The 19,174-nt window shown below is 42.6% G+C and overlaps 1 protein-coding gene across 3 annotated transcripts in view; it reads right to left on the minus strand.

Moving 5' to 3' along the window:
- The window catches only part of LOC109938466 (arf-GAP with SH3 domain, ANK repeat and PH domain-containing protein 1-like), a 216,114-nt gene that overhangs the window by 175,390 nt on the left and 21,550 nt on the right, over positions 1-19,174 (minus strand). The window lies entirely within an intron of this gene.

Genomic DNA, 19,174 nt, shown 5'->3' on the forward strand with positions numbered 1-19,174 from the left:
TCTCCCTTAACACCTGTCCATCTCTAAGGTTTTGGAGTAGATTTGTAGCTCGGGTTGTGGATGTTGTGGTTGGTTGCCTCGCCAAGCTGGTTCATTGTTGTTCCGCAGACGGTTCATTATGCTGCTGGGTAACATCATCAGTGCAGCCTCCAATGAAGCGCCGGTGTGTTTTCCCACCTGGTTTTTAAACTCTGGAGTCCGTTTAGCTGGATTACCTCACTTCCGGTCTTCCGTTGCAATGGAGTGTATATGGGGTCAAGTTCTATGTGTTTGTTGATGGCTTTCTTTGTGGAGTACCAGGCTTCTAGGAACTCCCGTGCCTGTTTTTGCTTTGTTTGTCCCAGGATCTTGATGTTGTCCCAGTTGAAATGGTGGTTCTCCTTATCCATGTGGATAGAGATGAGTGAGTATTGGTTGTGTCTTTTTGTAGCCAATTGGTGTTCGGGTACCCTTGTTGTTAATTTCCTTCCTGTTTGTCCGATGTAGTGTTTGTCACAGTCTCTGCAGGGAACCTGTCCATCTCGCTTTCTTTCTCTCACTCATTCCAGGAGGAAAACAGTCTCAACCAGGCAGCAAGATGGGTGTAGGGCTGCCCTACATTCAGTTCCTCACTTTTTATGTGGACAGCATCCTGACTCTGACCACCCAAAGTAGCCGACTGACCAATTCCAAACCCCTGGTAACAATAGCTGCCCTTGGCTTACTGACCTGCAAGCCTTGACTGTGCTAAACAGCAAGAGACAGATGTAATATGTGAGCCTCATATCTGTAGCTGAGGGGCAAAGCACAAAAAGGCAAGGCAAGGAAATGCAAGGAAGGTATGCTGTTGAGTATCCAGAGAGGCTCAGAGTGAATGTGTGCTATGGCAACGAGTGAAGAGCCTGGAGAGGAAGCCTGGTCTAGTCCATAAGCTGGGTGTATCTTACTGAGCATACAGTGTCCTTGCTGCGGCATTACAATGTTAGTTGCCAGAACAACACAGATGCAGCACCGAAATGTAGAAACATCCTATAAGTGGATCGGAGTTGTGCCATGAGGGTTATAGAGTCATAGAGTCATACAGCATGATACAGACCCTTTGGTCCATGCCAAACATAATCCCAAACTGAACTAGTCCCACCTGCCTACCCTTGGCCGATTTCCTTCCAAACATTTCTTATTCACGCACTTATCCAAATGTCTTTTAAACATTGTAGCTGCACCCAAATCCACCACTTTCTCTGGAAGTTCATTCCACGAACCACTCAGTGTAAAAAAAAATGGCCCTTGTGTCTTTTTTAAATCTTTCTCGTCTCACCTTAAAATATGTCCCCCATCTTGAAATCTCCCACCCTAGGGAAAAGACACCTGCCATTCACCTTATCTATACCCTTCATAATGTTATAAACCTCTATAAGGTCACCCCTTAACCTCCTACATGCCAGTGAAAAAAGTCACAGCCTATCCAGCCTCTCCTTAATAGTCAAACCCTCCATTCCCAGCAACATTCTGGTAAATCTCTTCTGAACCTTCTCCAGCTTAATAATATCCTTCCTACAACAGGGTGACCAGAACTTGACACATTACTTTAGAAGAGGCCTCACCAACATCCTGTACAATCTCAACACGTTAAAAGCTGGCACATATCAGATGCCAGTGTCCACAGACGTGTTGTTGCAGGTGCCCATGGAGCATGCCCTGGGAAGTTGGCGCCCTGTGTCCAACATGGAGGTCATTTGGAGCAAGTTGCAAGATGAATTTGCCAGACAACTGCTCTGATTTCTATCTCGAGTTTTCTCAATGACAAGCTTGTTTGGAATGTTTGGTAAGATAGAAACGTGAGTTGATGAGGTGAGTTGGGCCATCAACAGGCTGTTTAACAAGCAATAATGCCCCTTAATTGGCAACTTGTTGCTGTCTAATGAGAGGTTTGCAACATCTATTGTGAAAAGCATAATGGATGGTGTGAGATGATCCCATCATCAACATCGGCATTGTCAGACTGCTTATCTGATTCAGCCACAAATCTCACTACAGGCCATGTCGCAGACCCCTATAACGTTCTGATAATAGGTTTACAAAGTACTTCATGTAGATGGTAGAATTAAATTACAAGTAAACATTGACAAACTGTAGCAGATGGATTTCCACAAATGTAGTTGTGAGGTTGTTCATTGTGGATCACAGAAGGTTAGATTTGAGTATAATTTTAATTGTTGAAAAATGGGAAGAGTGAAGGTCCAAAAGACATGGGGGTCCACATATATAGACCAGTAAAATGTAATAGGGACGAAATATAATCAAAACAAATGAAGAAATGTTAACCATTATTATTAAAGAGCTAAATTAGAAAGAGGAGGATATTGCTAGCATTATACAAGGTGCTAATAAACCTGACCTGGAGTACTTTCAATTCAATTCAATTTATTCTTGACATTACACCTTAGAAGGCATAATTGGATCTTAGAGATTCACCAGAACGTCAACAGTACCTGATAGGTTAAGGATGGATATACTTCCATATGGGAAGCAGTTTAAGTGAACTTCACTGAGCTAATACATGGAATTAAGGGGTTTTCTTTATCAGAAATAAAGAATAGGGTAGACCTATGCTTATGGGAATTTAGAAGAATAAGAGATGATTGTAACAGAACATAAGATTCAGAGGGGCCTTGACAGGTTGGATATTTGAAAATTGTTTATTTTTGTGGAGGAATCCAGAACATGGGAACACAATTTAAAAATAAAGACATTTAAGATGAAAATGAGGGGATTTCTTCTTTCAGAGAGTTGCTAATGTTTAGAATTCGAATGCTAGACAGAGCAGTAGAAGCTGGGGCATTAACCATACTCGAGATTTTTGGTTGATGAGGGTGTTAAGAATTATAGGGGACAGAGAGAAAAGTGGAGATAACACCACAGTCAGATCAGCCACGAGCTAATCAAATGGTGGTGCAAGCTCAAATGGGCCAAATGGCCCAATTTTGTCTCTATTCCTTATGATCTTATATTAGATTATAAAGCAGGATTCCATAAACTAGGTTAGCATTTACTGGAATATCACAAGTTAAAAATTGTGATTTGATTGAAATTTTTAGTATTTTTGACTACATGGATAGGATAGACAGAAACCATATGCATTCATACACAGGAACCTACTGTCCGTAAACAAAAGCATTTATGCCTTGTGCCTGTTTTCATTTACCTGGGAACTTGGCAAGCCTGTTGCTTCTCTCCTACTTTCTCCATGGCAATGCCTTGATTAATGAGAGTTGACATGTCCAATCAGTACTCTTTTTTGCTGTAGTATAAATTGCTGCGATAGTTTGCATTTGTCCTGCTGAGTGCTAGACAAGTAGCTTCAACACACATTTCTTAATTCAGTAAGACTTTTTTTCCCTAGACAAGGCTACTAAAAGATATGGAGCCAAGGTGAACGGATAGAGTTTGGATTCACATCAGCCATAATCGAGCTGAATTAATATGAGTTTAATGAGCTGAATGGCTTCTTGATCCAATGTTCTTTTAAGATCATGGCAAGAACGTAAATGAATTGTGAATGTGAGAAAGAATTCCACTGAACAATAAAAATCCTTCCAATTTGCTTAGTTTGCCCCCATAATGGATTCATTTACATGAACATTTATGGGGAAGCATCTTCCTGATATCTAAAAGTTTATATACTGTAGCAGATAATGTAATATGCACACTTTATGGTCCACTTTATACTGCTGTGTTGTGCTGAGAAACAGTTTAACATTACTGTCTATCCTACCCCGACAGCCTTCATTGCCAATGAGGGTTGTAGACATGCTCACCAAGCCAGTGGGTTTAGTTGCAAACATTTCGTCACCCTGCTAGGTAACATTGTCAGTGCGCCTCCAGTGAAGCGTCGGTGTTATTTATATGGTTTAATAATAACAATAATTTAATAACAAGTGGGACAGAACACTGACGCTTCACCAGAAGTGCACTGACAATGTTACCTAGCAGAGTGACGAAACATTTGCAACTAAACCTACCAGCTCAGCAAGCATGTCTATAACCTCATCCACAATCCGAGCTACAAAATCTTCTCAAAAACTTTAATCATTGCTAATGTCAAGGTCAATTCACCAAAATCCAACTCAAAGAAGCTTTTCAAATGTCAGTTGAAAACCTGCTAGTCCTAACTGAATAACAGTATTCATTTCTGCAAAAGCAATTCCCCCAAAGAGAAGTAATTGGTTGATTATTATTAAAGTGCTCCCATTGTACTTATTGCTGATGCCCAATTACTGGATTTCTTCTTCAGCAGAATTCTGGCATAAATGAAAACATTGATAGACACACCATTTCAGAACCATTTTTATTTATTTTAATTTAAATCAGTGGACAGGAAAATGCTGATTCATCTCTGTCAGTTTCTGAGCTCTGCTGAAAGTGAAAATGACCCCTGCTCCCTTTCTCATAGGGCCAGCTTCCAGCCTAGCTCTATCACTCCCTTGCGGCTCATGACATTATAACTATTCCATCAGATTGATTATCTGACATCTAGTCATTGTTCAGCACTGGATATCTGAAGACAGAAGTCGTTACCTTCAATTCCCAACTCAAACCCTTATACCTTCCCCCACTACTGGCCGAGATTAAAACCAATCTTGATGTCCTACAAAATCTAAAAATGAGCTTTAAACCTATAACTCGTATGTGGCGTAATATTTTCATGTAAATAATGATGATGTAACTGTTCAAGTGGCTCTGACATCAGCAAGAGAGAAGACATCAGTACAGAATGAGCATGTGAACAACAAGGGCTTAGACAGTACACTGGAGTGCTGCACTGGTGAACCTACTATGTACAGATGTAAATAAAGAAGTGTTACAATACATAAGAAGATAAATAACCTTACTTAGTGATAAAGCACAAACAAACTTGCAGATTTTATGCGCAGACACCCAAAACCCAGAGATGCTCCAGATCAGTATCTCAACGTGCAGGTCGCAGTATTGGCTTAAAGCATTCTTCATTACAAAGAGTGCCTACATCCACTTTTGTAACAGTGAATGCATGTACTTTTGCCTTAATTTATCAGGTGCTCAAAACCCCATCCACACTTCTGTCATTTCTAGTTAATCCCATGCTTTCCCGGTTAATTTTCTACCTCCTATATTCTATACATTGTTACCCATTCAATGCTTTTCTGAGTATATTTTTTCCTGCTCAAAGTTCTGCTCATCCATCACTACTCTTATATTAGAACAAAACAGCTTTGGAAATAGGAACAGAAATAAAACTGCATGAGAAACAGAGCAAGGCAATGGGGAGTGGTAATGTCATTAGACTGGGAGACCAGAACTCCAGGTTATGTTCTGAGGACATGGGTACAAATCCCACTATGGCAGATGGTAAAATTTTAATTGCATATAAAAAGTCTGAAATGAAAAGCTAGCCTAATGATTACCATGTGACCACTGTCAATTGTTGTTAAAAACCCACCTGCTTTGCTAATGCCATTCTTACCCAGTCTGGCCTACATGTGACTTCAGGCCCACAGAAATGTCTCTTAACTGCTCACCTTGCAATTAGGGATGGGCAGTAAATGTTGGCTAGCGAGCGATATCTACAGCCTATGAAGAAAAAAAAAGTATAATTCCACTAGGCTACTCTGCTTTTCAGTGCAATCATAACTGAGCTTATGCCTTACGTCCACTTTCCTGCTCACTACCAATACTGCCTGATTCCCTCAAGATCCAAAAAAATGTGTATCTTTGCAAACTGAATGTAAATTTGAGATTACAAATAATCTTAGACAATTCAATTTTAATAATTTTTAAGAAATCAAATGCAAAAATATAAAACACATTTCTTCATGAAATTAATTAAACAGGATTTTTTTTCAAGAAAACAACACAAAACAAATTGACTTTCGTCTTTCTGTTTGGATTGCACAGTTAAATCAGTGACAGAAACAGAAATTGTTGTAAAACCTCAGCAGGTCTTGCAGCATCTGTGGAGAGGAATCGGAGTTAACGTTTCAGGTCCAGTGATCCTTCTTAACAGCTGCATCTTCAGATCTTTATTTTTTTTTATAGAGTATCTTTTTATCCTGGCAAAAAGGGAAGCTTAATATTTTACTGCAATCTCTTCGAGATGTATTAGTTTGAAAGAGTTAAAACCATGCAATTTAAGTTTGATAAGTATAAATATCTGACCATTTTATCTTCATAGTTAACAGTGAAGTCATGGGTGACTTCAACTTTCCAAATAATGATTGGAAAATTTTTAGTTGTAACAGTTTAGATGGAGCGGATTTTGTCCAGTGCGTTCAGGAAGGATTCCTGACACAGTACGTAGATAGGCCAACACGAGGAGTGGCCATTTTGGATTTGGTGCTTGGCAATGAACCGGGCCAAGTGTTAGACCTGTTGGTAGGAGAGCATTTTGGCGGTAGTGATCACAACTCTGTTACTTTTACAATAGTCATGGAAAAGGATAGGTACATACAGCAGAGTAAGGTTTATAATTGGGGGAAGGGTAATTACAATTCTGTTAGGCAAGAACTGGGTAACATAAAATGGGAACAGATGCTGTCAGGGAAGAGCACTATTGAAATGTGGAGATTGTTTAAGGAATGCATACTGTGTGTGCTCAATATGTTTGTCCCTAGCAGGCAGGGAAGATGAGGTCGAGTGAGGGAGCCTTGGTTCTCAAGAGAGGTTGAACAACTAGTTAAGAGGAAGAAGGATGCTAATATAAGGTCTAGGAAACAAGGAACAGAAAAGGTTCTAGAGGGATACAAGTTAGCCAGGAAGGAGCTGAAGAAAGGGCTTAGGAGAGCTGTGAGGGGCCTGAGAAAACCTTGGCAGACAGGATCAAGGAAAACTCCAAGGCTTTTTACACGTACGTGAGGAATAAGAGAATGACCAGAGAAAGGGTAGGGCCGATCAAGGATTGTAAAGGGAATTTGTGCCCGGAGCCTAAAGAGATAGGAGAGGTCCTTAACGAATACTTTTCTTCGGTATTCACAACTGAGAGGGACCTAGTTGTAGAGGAGGACAGTGTGAAACAGGCTGGTAGGCTACAGGAGGTCGATGTTAGCAAGGAAGATGTACTAGGAATTTTGAGGAACTTGAAGATAGATAAGTCCCCCGGGCCTGATTGGATTTATCCAAGGACTCTATGGGAAGCGAGGGGAGAGATCGCAGGGCCTTTGGCGATGATCTTTTTGTTCTCATTGTCCATTGGAGAGTGGCAAACGTCATCCCCTTGTTCAAAAAGGGGAATAGGGATAACCTCGGAAATTACAGGCCAGTTAGTCTTACGTCAGTGATGGGCAAATTATTGGAAAGGGCTCTGAAAGATAGGATTTATGATCACTTGGATAGGCACAGTTTGATTCGTGATAGTCAGCATGGATTTGTGAGGGATGGATCATGCCTCACAAACCTTATTGAATTCTTTGAAGAGGTGACCACCCACGTGGATGAAGTACAGCAGAGGATGTGGTATACATGGATTTAAGTAAGGCGTTTGATAAGGTTCCCCATGGTAGGCTCATGCAGAAAGTAAGGAGGTATGGGATAGGGGGAAATGTGGTAGATTGGATTCAGAATTGGCTGACCCTGAGAAGACAAAGGGCGGTAGTGGACGGAAAATATTCAACATGGTGCTCAGTTACGAGTGGTGTACCACAAGGATCTGTTCTGGGTCCTCTTCTATTTGTGATTTTTGTAAATGATTTGGATGAAGGAGTGGAAGGGTGGATTAGTAAATTCGCGGACGATATGAAGGTGGGTCGAGTTGAGGATAGCGGGGAGGGCTGTTCTAGGTTATAAAGGGACATTAATAAGATGCAGAAGGGCTGAGAAGTGGCAGATGGAGTTTAACCCTGAAAAATGTGAGGTGATTCATTTTGGAAGGACAAATTTGAAAGCAGAATATAGGGTTAACGGAAAGATTCTTGCCAGCGTGGAGGAGCAGAGGGATCTTGGGGTTCATGTCCATAGTTCCCTGAAAGCTGCCACCCAGGTGGATAGAGTTGTTAGAAGGCGTACGGTGTGTTAGCTTTCATTAATAGAGGTATCGAGTTCAAGAGCCGTGAAGTTATACTTAGCTATACAAAAGCCTGGTTCGGCCACATCTGGAGTATTGTGTCCAGTTCTGGTCACCTCATTACAGGAAAGATGTGGAAGCGTTGGAAAAGGTGCAGAGGAGATTTACCAGGATGTTGCCTGGAATGGAGGGAAGGTCTTACGAGGAAAGGTTGAGAGAGCTAGGGTTTTTCTCTTTAGAACGACGAAGGATGAGAGGTGACTTGTTAGAGGCATACAAAATGATCAGAGGTATACATAGAGTGGACAGCCAGAGACTTTCTCTTAGGGTGGAGATAGCTATTACGAGGGGGAATAGTTTTAAAGTGAGTGGAGGTAGATATAGGGGAGACGTCAGAGGTAGGTTGTTTACTCAGCAAGTGGTAGGGGCGTGGAATGCATTGCCGGAGAGTGTAGTGGAGTCGGCCTCATTGGGGGCATTTAAGCGGCTATTAGACAGGCATATGGATGATAGTATAAGGTAGGGGTGGAGGTTAGATAGACCTTAGGTTTAGGGTAAAAGTTCGGCATAACATTGTGGGCCGAAGGACCTGTACTGTGCTGTACTATTCTATGTTCTATGTTCTTTCACATTCCAAAAATTTTGAAGTAACATTTTCACGAAAGAGGAAGCTTGTTGTAAGTGTTCATTTCCCCATCCTCAGCTTGCTTCACTGACGTTGAATTTCAAGGTACATTCATGCAACTTAATTTCTACTTACAATGTACTCTTTCTTATCACCACAATTCTTTATCATTAAGTCCAATAAAGTCTCCAATTAACTGAATATACAGATAATTAAATTCTCAGCCTGTTTTAACTTTTACATAAGAATAAATGCGTCTTCTCTAAGTTTTATTAGACAGAATTTTTTAGCATTTGGGCAAACAGCATTGCAGTGTAAAATGCAATCTGGAGTACTGTTATCAAAACATCGACTGAATCAATGGGCGTAATCTTATTGGGATCTGAGTGACGTGGACTAAGACGAGATTTGTGGAAGAATTGCAAGAGAAGTCAGTAAGGTCTATCTCAATAGTAGGAGCATCTCACACCATCTTTTAAGCTTTTTCTGAACAGTGAGGCATGCTTGTTACTATGCAGCAACACAATGCCAATTGAGGGGGATTATATTGTTAAATACCTTATTAATGGCACAAGTCACCTCATTAATATTGAGCCTCCTATCTTACCAAACACAACAAACAAGGTCAACATCTAGAAATCTTGACACGGAAATCAGAGCGGATACCTGGCAACTTCAGCTCATGAACATCTGTGAACAGCCTTCAAGTTAATCAGCATCAAAGAGCATCTCAGGGCATGATCAATGGGTATCAGTGGCATGCTCTGCTTATCCATGGACAACAGCATCCAGTGTTTGCAAAAACATCATGTTACCACTCTGATCCATCTGCAGGCCACTTATGAAGCACAGACTGGCACTGTAGTGATAGGCTGCAGTAGGAACACTTTGCACACAGGGATAGGCATCCATCCCACAGGTTGGATGAAGGTGCATCTCCGGGTTGTTCGTTTGCTCTCTTAGCACTCACTCATTTAGCATCAACTTGCATGCTCACAGCATCCATGCTTTGTCCTGACTTGGCTTGCCATGCCTGTTAGCTTTAGCTAGAACCAGAATCTACCTGTGCTACTGTATTGTTTTTTTTCTACACAGACACACAGTTGGGCTGCTTGTTAGTAGGAATCTGTCCAGGAGGATGGCTTTCCAGCATGGCTTTGTGTCTGCTATGCTATTACACTGTTGGTGAGGGGCAATGCCAGATTGCCAATGCTTATTTGAGTGCACAGCAGCCTCTCAAACATGGCATGGGGCAAAGGATGCTGGTTTTTCAGCAGATAACCCATTAGTGATGAGTTGTTCTGGGAACAGTGCATGGTAAATGGGGCTAGAATTGGACACAACGGACGTCACATGAGTGGGATGGATAGTTAATGAGGTGTGTTTATAAGGTTCAGCACAAAATCTCGCTCGGCTTTGCAACAAAAAGCCGTCTGAAAATTTGACACAACTTGTACTGAAAAAAATATAAGATTCAGGTCAATAACACCAAATAAATAAATATGAAATTTCAATGAATTTGAAACTGGTCTACTTTTCCACATTTGGCAATGCCATAAAATTCTACTGTACAATTTACCTGATTTTATTTATTGGTGGAAAAAATTCATCAGAATAATAGTCACATCACTGATGCATCCAAAGAAACTACAATTACTCTGAAAAAAAGAAGTATGTATTTACTAAAAAGCAGAAGAGAAAATAACATGAAATGAAGAAGTGAAATATTTCATCCTCAGGATTACAACGCTTTAATTAGTCATCAAAATTCTCAAAAGGAACTTATTATCAGAATTCTATAACTGAAACTAAAAGCTATTAGAGTTTGAGCTACATTGCCACCATAAACATCGTGCTGATTGCCCAAAGCTGTCCAGCAAACAAAATAAAAACTTATCAGCAAAGAACTCAGTCAGAATCCCAGTAAATGAGATGGACATGGATGTCAAAGGAGTCTGGGGCAAGGGAGACTAAGGACTTCTTGATAAGCCCAAAGGAGCACTCCTGATCCATAAGAAAATTCTCCACGTATGCTGCCAGTCCCATTGAATAATTCCAGAATTTCTGGTCTAAAACTACAATTATGTGCAATTAGTTATATGAACAATTTATCCATTTGCTGGACTGAAATATACCCCTGCTCAGCCCTCCAACTAAATTCATAGTTTGGATCCTGAGAAAATGAAAAGATCAACAAATATGGATGTTTACAGAGGGCCTCGCTGCTTTGATATGGACATCCATTCAATTGTTCAAAGGACAAGACAGGAAGGCACAAAGATGATAGGAGTAAGTAATTATCCTGATTTTAAAATGATCTTTTCCTGGTGTCCAGAGGTGAATGAGTTTGAATTAACACCAATTACTCTACTTCATGGAGGCCATCTCTGACTCCTTCCTTCTCTTCCTTGACATCTCCGTTTCCATTTCTGGGGATAGGCTGGCCACTAATATCCACTACAAACCTACTGACCCCCACAGTTACCTTGACTATACTGCCTCACATCCTGCTTCCTGTAAATTCTATTCCATTCTCCCAGTTCCTCAATCTCCATCATATCTGTTCCAGTGAAGCTAACTTCAACCAGAAGGGCTCCAAAAGGTCGATGTTCTTCCTTAACTGAAGCTTCCCCAGGGCCATAGTTGACAGGGCCCTCAGCCGGGTCAAACCCATTTCCCACACTTCAGCCTTCACCCACTGTCTTCCCCCCGACAACAGCGACAGTGTCCCCTTTGTCCTCACCGACCATCCCACCAACATCCACATGCTGAAGATCATTAGCTGTCACTTCCAGCAGGATGCCATCACCAGACACATATTTCCCCTCTTTTGTCAGCATTCCGCAAGAACCCTTCTCTCCGGGACATCCTGCTCCACTCCTCCTTCACTCCCAACACCCCCTACAACCCCATGACAGCTTCCCTCCTCCCTCCTCAGTATCTAAGCGCCCATACACACCTTCCAGGTGACTCAGTCTAGTCTATTGTATTCACTGCTCACAATGCAGTCTCCTCCACATTGGGAAAATGAAGCGTAGACTGGGAGACTGCTTCACAGAATACCTATATTCTGTCTACAGAAAAGACCCCGAGCTTCCAGTTGCCTGCCACTTCAACCCCCCACCTTGTTCTCTGGCCAACATCTCTGTCTCAGGCTTTCTGCAGTTGTCCAGCGAAGCAAAGTGCAAGCTGTAAGAACAGCACCTCATTTTCCGCCTGGGAACTCTATAGCCTTCTGGACTCAATATCAAGTTCAGCAATTTTAGGGCTTGAGGCACCTTCACCCATATCCCAACTCCCACACACCAGAACTTGTTATCACATGGTCTATTACACACAAACCATTGTTAGCCACTTATAGTTCCCATTAATAGCTATTCATTCTCCTAGGCTAATCGTTATCCACTCCTTTGTCTGTCCAACTGTTCTTCTCTCTCCTTGGCTCGATTTCCACTTATCATTTACTCATTGCCCCCTACCCCCCATCCTATCTTCTGCATAAAAACCAACATTTCCTAGCTACCATCAATTCTGAAATGTTAACTCTAATTTCTCTTCACAGATGCTGCCAAGACCTGAGGTTTTCCAGCAATTTCTGTTTTTGATTCTATTTTATGTGTTATTTTACATTAAAAAATTAGAAACATACTTGTTCATAACCAGAGAAAATAAGAACATATATGAAGAGAAATTCTACAAATTCACTCTATTCAGAAAATGACAAATGGGAACAAAACATTTATACCTTCAAAGTGGGAGAAAGATGCTTCACCAACCTCGTCCAAATGCAAGTTCTTTTGAGAGTGAATGTGCTGACAATTCAACTACAATAAACCGTGAGCTTACTGATAATCCCGTTTTTACAAAACGACCACTCCAGCTATAGCATCAATTCATTTAAGAAGCTACAGGCCTTTATGATAAAGAATGAAATCATTACAATTTGTTATTGTTTTAATTCATCCTCATCTACATCTAATATTACCTTTATGTGTGTGACAGTTTATGTGAAATCTCAAATTAAAATATCCAAGGGAATTGATTGATAATAAATTATTTTTTTCCTTTTTTTCTTTCACAAATCCTGCTGTTGAAGTCAGTTAAATTGAAAAATCACTCAAAGATGAAAAAAAACACCCCCACTGCAGAGAACACTTTGATTACAGGCAATAATAAAACACAAATTCTATCTATGACAACATGAAAGCTCGTAGTGATCACATGTGCTTTGTAATTTGGGACAGGAGGTCAAGCTTTTCAATTTTGTGTCAGGAAGTGGGCCACCAGGTCTGACTCCAAACAACATGTACCCCATTCTAAAAAAAATTATAAAACAATTTCAAACTGCTCCTAGTGGGTACTCTAACAAAAGATCAAGACATTCCCCATGCAGATGCCTAAAGGCCATCCGCTTCTTCCTGTCCCTCAGGCCTGACCAGTCCCCCTCCACTGACACCCTTATCCGCTTAGCTGAACTCGTCCTCACCCTTAACAACTTCTCCTTCAATTCCTCCCACTTCCTACAGACAAAGGGGGTGGCCATGGGTACCCGCATGGGCCCAGGCTATGCCTGCCTCTTTGTAGGATATGTGGAACAATCCCTCTTCCGAAGCTACACTGGCCCTATCCCCCACCTCTTCCTCCGTTACATCATGACTGTATCGGCGCCGCCTCGTGCTCCCACGAGGAACTCGAACAGTTCATCCACTTCACTAACACCTTCCACCCCAACCTTAAGTTCACCTGGACCATCTCCGATACCTCTCTCTCCTTCCTGGACCTCTCTGTTTCCATCTTTGGCAACCACCTGGAAACCGATATCCAGTTCAAGCCTACCGACTCCCACAGCTACCTACAGTACATCTCCTCTCACCCACCTTCCTGCAAAAAGGCCATCCCCTAGTCCCAATTCCTTCGCCTCCGCCGCATCTGCTCCCGAGATGAGTCATTCCACTCCCGGACATCCCAGATGTCCTCTTTTATCAAGGACCACAACTTCCCCTCCACAGTGGTCGAAAACGCCCTCGACCATGTCTCTCGCAACTCATCCCTCACACCCCCTCCCGGCAATAACAACCAAAACAGAATCCCCCTTGTCCTCATGTACCACCCCACCAACCTCCAGATCCAATGCATCATCCTCCGGCACTTCCGCCATCTGCAATCCGACCCCACCACCAAAGACATTTTTCCCTTCCCAACCTTATCTGCTTTCCAGAGGGAGCATTCTCTCTGTGACTCCCTTGTCTGCTCCACGCTCCCCACCAGCCCCACCACCCCTGGCACTTTTCCTTGCAACCGCAGGAAGTGCTACATCTGCCCCTACACCTCCCCCCTCACCCCCATCCCAGGCCCTAAGAAGACCTTCCACATCAAACAGATGTTCACCTGCACATCTGCTAATGTGGTATATTGTATCCACTGTTCCCGTTGTGGTCTCCTCTACATCGGGGAAACCAAGCGGAGGCTTGGAGACCGCTTTGTGGAACATCTACGCTCGGTTCTCAACAAACAACTGCACCTCCCAGTTGCAAACCATTTCAACTCCTCCTCCCACTCCTTGGATGACATGTCCATCCTGGGCCTCCTGCAGTGCCACAACGATGCCACCTGAAGGTTGCAGGAACAGCATCTCATACCTTGCTTGGGAACCCTGCAGCCCAATGGTATCAATGTGGACTTCACAAGCTTCAAAATCTCCCCTCCCCCAACTGCATCCCAAAACCAGCCCAGCTCGTACCCGCCTCCCTAACCTGTCCTCCCATCTATCCACTCCTCCCACCTCAAGTCCGACCCCCATCTCCTTCCTACTAGCCTCATCCCGCCTCCTTGACCTGTCCGTCCTCCTTAGACCGATCTATCCCCTCCCTAACTCCCCACCTACACTCACCTTTACTGGCTCCAACCCCGCCTCCTTGACCTGTCTGTCTCCTCTCCACCTATCTTCTCCTTTATCCATCTTCTATCCACCTCCCCCTTTCTCCCTATTTATTTCAGAATCCCCTTCCCCTCCCCCATTTCTGAAGAAGGGTCTAGACCCAAAATATCAGCTTTCCTGCTCCTCTGATGCTGCTTGGCCTGCTGTGTTCATCCAGCTCTACACCTTATTATCAAGACATCAATCCTCCTTTCTATTCTTTTTAAAGAAGCCCTAGAAAAAAAAAGTCTGATAAGGGTAACCAGACCCCACAGCACACTTCAACAAAAAAAATCAAAAGGTCAATAAAAATTTAAAAGAAGCTTATGAAAAGGAAATTAAAATATTATTTCCTGAGCTGATGATGCACTCCATCCCCTGCGAGGACCGCACATTATGGAAAGCCTGCTCTATGCGGGTGGACTACACAAGTATCTATTCTGGGACACCCAAGCACAGGCATAACTTCAGAAAAGAGGCAGACAGTTGGTTGTCTTGACCAGCTGCCTGGATGTGTTGATGGCCACTTTGGCAGGCTGAGGAGCAGACCCAAGAGGAAGGTCTCCAATCTGTTTGCCACTCTCTGTACAGGGTCCCCATAGATAAGAAGTGTGGAGCTGAAGTGCAACAAGAAACTTAAAAGGAGCCCTTCAAACAACCGAACAGGATTTGTATATGAAAGCCAAATTAAAAGGGGTCTTTTTCAGGACGGCAGCTGGTGAATAGTGGAGGTCCGCAGAGGTCAGCGTTACGACCTCAAATATTCATGTTATACATTAACGATTTGGACAAAGGAACTTAGGGCCTTGTTGCTAAGTTTTCAGATGACACAAAGATAGGTGGGGAGACAGGCAGTGTTGAGGAGGCAGGGAGACTGCAGAAGGACTTGAACAGGTTAGGAGAGTGAGCAAAGAAGTGGCAGATGGAATATAATATGGGAAAGTGTGAGTTTATGCACTTTGGCAGCAAGATGAAAGGTGTGGGCTATTTTCTAAATGTGGCAAGGCTTCAGAAATCTGAAGCACAAAGGGACTTGAGAGTCCTAGTTTAGGATTCTTTTAAGGTTAACAAGGGTCTAGGCCCGAAACGTCAGCCTCTCTGCTCCTATGATGCTGCTTGGCCTGCTGTGTTCATCCAGCCCTGCACCTTGTTGTCTAGGATTAGTTGGCAGTTAGGGTGGCAAATGCAATATCAGCATTGACTTTGAAAGGGCTAGAATACAAGGGATGTACTGCTGAGGCTGTAAAAAGGTCTGGCCAGAATGCATTTGAAATATTGTGAGCAGTTTTGGGGCCTATGTCTAAGGAAGAATGGTCACCAGACCCAAAATGTTAACTCTGATTTTTTCTTCACTGATGCTGCCAAACCTGCTGAGCTTTTCCAGCAGCTTTTGTTTTGCTCCTGATTTACAGCATCCACAGTTCTTTGGATTTTATCTAAGGAAGGATGTGTTGGCCTTGAAGGAGTTCCAAAGGAGGTTTACAGGAATGATCTCAGGGGTGAAAGTCATGTGAGAAATGTTTGAGGCCTCTGGGTCTGTGCTCGATAGAAGCATGGGGGGATCTTATTGAAAAACTTACAGGATATTGAGAGGCCTGGATAGAGTGGACATGGAGAAGATGTCACCACTATCAGGAGATGAGGACCCAAAGTCACAGTCTCAGAGTGAAGGGACAACCCTTTAGAACTGAGATGAAGAAGAATTTCTTCAGCCAAAGAGTGGTGAATCTTTAGAGCCCATTCCCACAGAAGGCTGTGGAGGCCAAGTCACTGTGATAAATAGATTCTTGATTAGTAAGGGGATCAATTGTTATGGAAGAAGGCAGAAGAATGGGGTTGAGAAACATATTAGCCATGGTCAAATGGCAGAGCAGACTCAATGGGCCGAATGGCCGAATTATACTCCTATGATTTTATGGTCGTCTAGCCACAGAAACTATCTGTGAATGCACTTAAATATTTGTTACAAAGGTTGTTACATGCAACATTCTCCACCCCATGTCCCCAGTGGAAAGAAGGAGGATTTCTGACAGAGATCCCTACAACTGGGGATTTCCACTGCAAGGAGGTAGGGCACTATGCCAAGATAATAGATGAAAGTGAGGAAATGGAAGGTATACAATAGTAGCCCATACAGGAATACCCTGTGCCATTTTAAATTACGCAAAGGGAATTTCCTCAAGATGGCTCAAATTGTGGGGTGTAGGATCTGAAATCTGGACAAAAAGTGGTCTGTTAATCTGGAAGTGCACCAAACTCTCAGGGTGCCTCAATACCCTGTGCTTTCTTGGGACTGGGTACCATGATCATGAAGCTATGGATGGCTTTGATTGTGAACTAGACAATGATAGATGCCTAATTGTCTAGTTATTCTAGTGTCATCCAGCTCACTCCTCCGCTATCTAACACATTTCCAGGTCTGGTCATTTCACATCCCAAACTGAATGAGGGGTATGGATAGGGTGAGTAGGAGCAGCTTTTCCCCTTGGTTGAGGGTTCAGTCATGAGGAGGCATAGTTTTAGGATAAAGGGCAGGAGATTCAGAGGGGATTTGAGAAAAACCCTTTTCACTCAGAGAGTGGTGGGAATCTAAAATGCACTGCCTGGGAAGATAGTGGAGGCCAGAAACCTTATAACCTTTAAAAAATATTTGACAAGCACTTTAAATATCATAACATTCAAAATAATAGGACAAGTGCAGGAAACTGGGATGAGCACGCCTTTAGTGGTAGTTTAGATGAGCCAAAGGGCCTTTTCTGCACTGTATGACTCTGTAACTCTAAGCTCATTCCTCCACTAGCCACCTAAAACCAAGCTGATGGTGGATCCATCTCCTCGAGAACGGCTCCCTTACAGAACTACCCCCACCCACCATAGGGAAAGAGTTCCAGCACGGGCCAATCTTGGCTCAAACTTTGATCAGGTCCAGATAAAAGAAGGCAATTCTTGGAAGAACATCCCAGGATTTGCGAATTCCATAAAGTGAAACAATATAGACTAAGTGAGGCACCTGATGGAGCAAATACGTCACCAGCATGCACCAACTTGGAGTAGGCTCAATGTAAAAATATTGCTGGAGGTAGAAAATTACTAGCTGGGTGCAAAGACATAACATCGCCTGATGAGCTATCTCTAAACAGGATATCCACGCAGTGACCCAGTTTTTTTTTTTGTCGCACAAAACTCTGAGTTTTCCCTGTACATTTGTTACAAACTCCTGGGGAAGAACCAAAGTGACCAGCCAGCACAACACAACGGCAATCAGTTCATACTTGATTCCTGTAAGAGAACACCCAGAACAATCATGTTGCAGGAATGGCTCTGTGCAGCTCTGATGCACACCTCTCCCAAAACAAAAGGATGATCAGGAGCCTATTAACTTTCGCTAGGTACTCTGCGGTAATGTTCAGAAGTCACATCCAGGTGGCAAAATATATCCTGAACCTTAAAGCTTGCAAACTTCTGTGTAAGTATTCATGATCCACTTTGTCAAATGTCCTTTTCTGATCAAGAGAGAGAAAGATTTTAGACAGACCAGACCTCTGGGAAAGCTTGAATATGTTCTGTACCAGATTTATCATTAATATTCCAGCCTGGACTATGTAGGACCAGTCTGGGTGAATCATATGTTCCAGCACAGTGTCAAAGCAAGAAGACAATAACCTGGCACAGTCCTTATAATCCATGCTGAGGATGAAGACCAGCTGCCATTTTCTAACAATCCCCTCTTTTCAATAGCAGAGTAATTATTGCTCTGTGCCAAGAGGGAGCATCTATCCAGTTGTGATATGTTCTTCTGAGGATTGCACAGTCATTGCCCAGAAGAACTCCATGGTCAGCATATCCATCCATGGTGACTTATTTTTGGAGAGTTAGATGAGAGTATCAATCAGCTCCTTTAAGCTCAAAGGAGCGTCGTGCCTTTTGACATCCCCCGAACTGATTAGTGGCAGATCAGATCAGGAAAGAGAAAGTTGGAAGAAATGACCTTACTTAGGCTCTAATGCTCTTCAAGTCCAAGACAAGAGATCAGTTGTTGTCTAGCAGCACAAAGGATGAACAGATCCCTAGCCTTTTTTCCATTATTTCTCTCCACTTTCCCATGATTGCCTTATCGTGGTCCAGACTAATATCTTTTGCTCGCATTACACATTGGAAATCCCAGTTGGTGCTTGTAAAGGGGCCTGTAATTAATTCAATGCGCCCTCAATTAAGTTTTCACCATAGTTAATCTGACTCAGACCTTGTCTTCCCAATAATATTTGAGGTCAGGATGTGGTGCCAAATGGCACGATCTCCTGCAGCATGAAACTGTAGGCTCATCTGTCCTGATTTTGAATGGCTTTTAAAGTCCAGCCCACAATATTCAGAAAACTGAAGGAAACTACAAAAATTCATAGAGGTCTGTATTCATAGGAATTTAGAAGAATGAGAAAACGTGCACAATCTTAGCTGACTTGACAGGGTAGATTGGATAGGTTGTTACCCATTGTGATAAGAGTCCAGCACCGAATGGCACAATCTCAGAATAAGGAGTTGCACATTTAAAATTGAAATAAGGTGGAATTTATTTTCTCAGTGGATAGTGAATCTTTGGAATTCTTTACGATGCTGATTA

Source organism: Rhincodon typus, chromosome 19 (assembly GCF_021869965.1).
Source record: "Rhincodon typus isolate 14 chromosome 19, sRhiTyp1.1, whole genome shotgun sequence".
NCBI classification, from domain to species: domain Eukaryota; kingdom Metazoa; phylum Chordata; class Chondrichthyes; order Orectolobiformes; family Rhincodontidae; genus Rhincodon; species Rhincodon typus.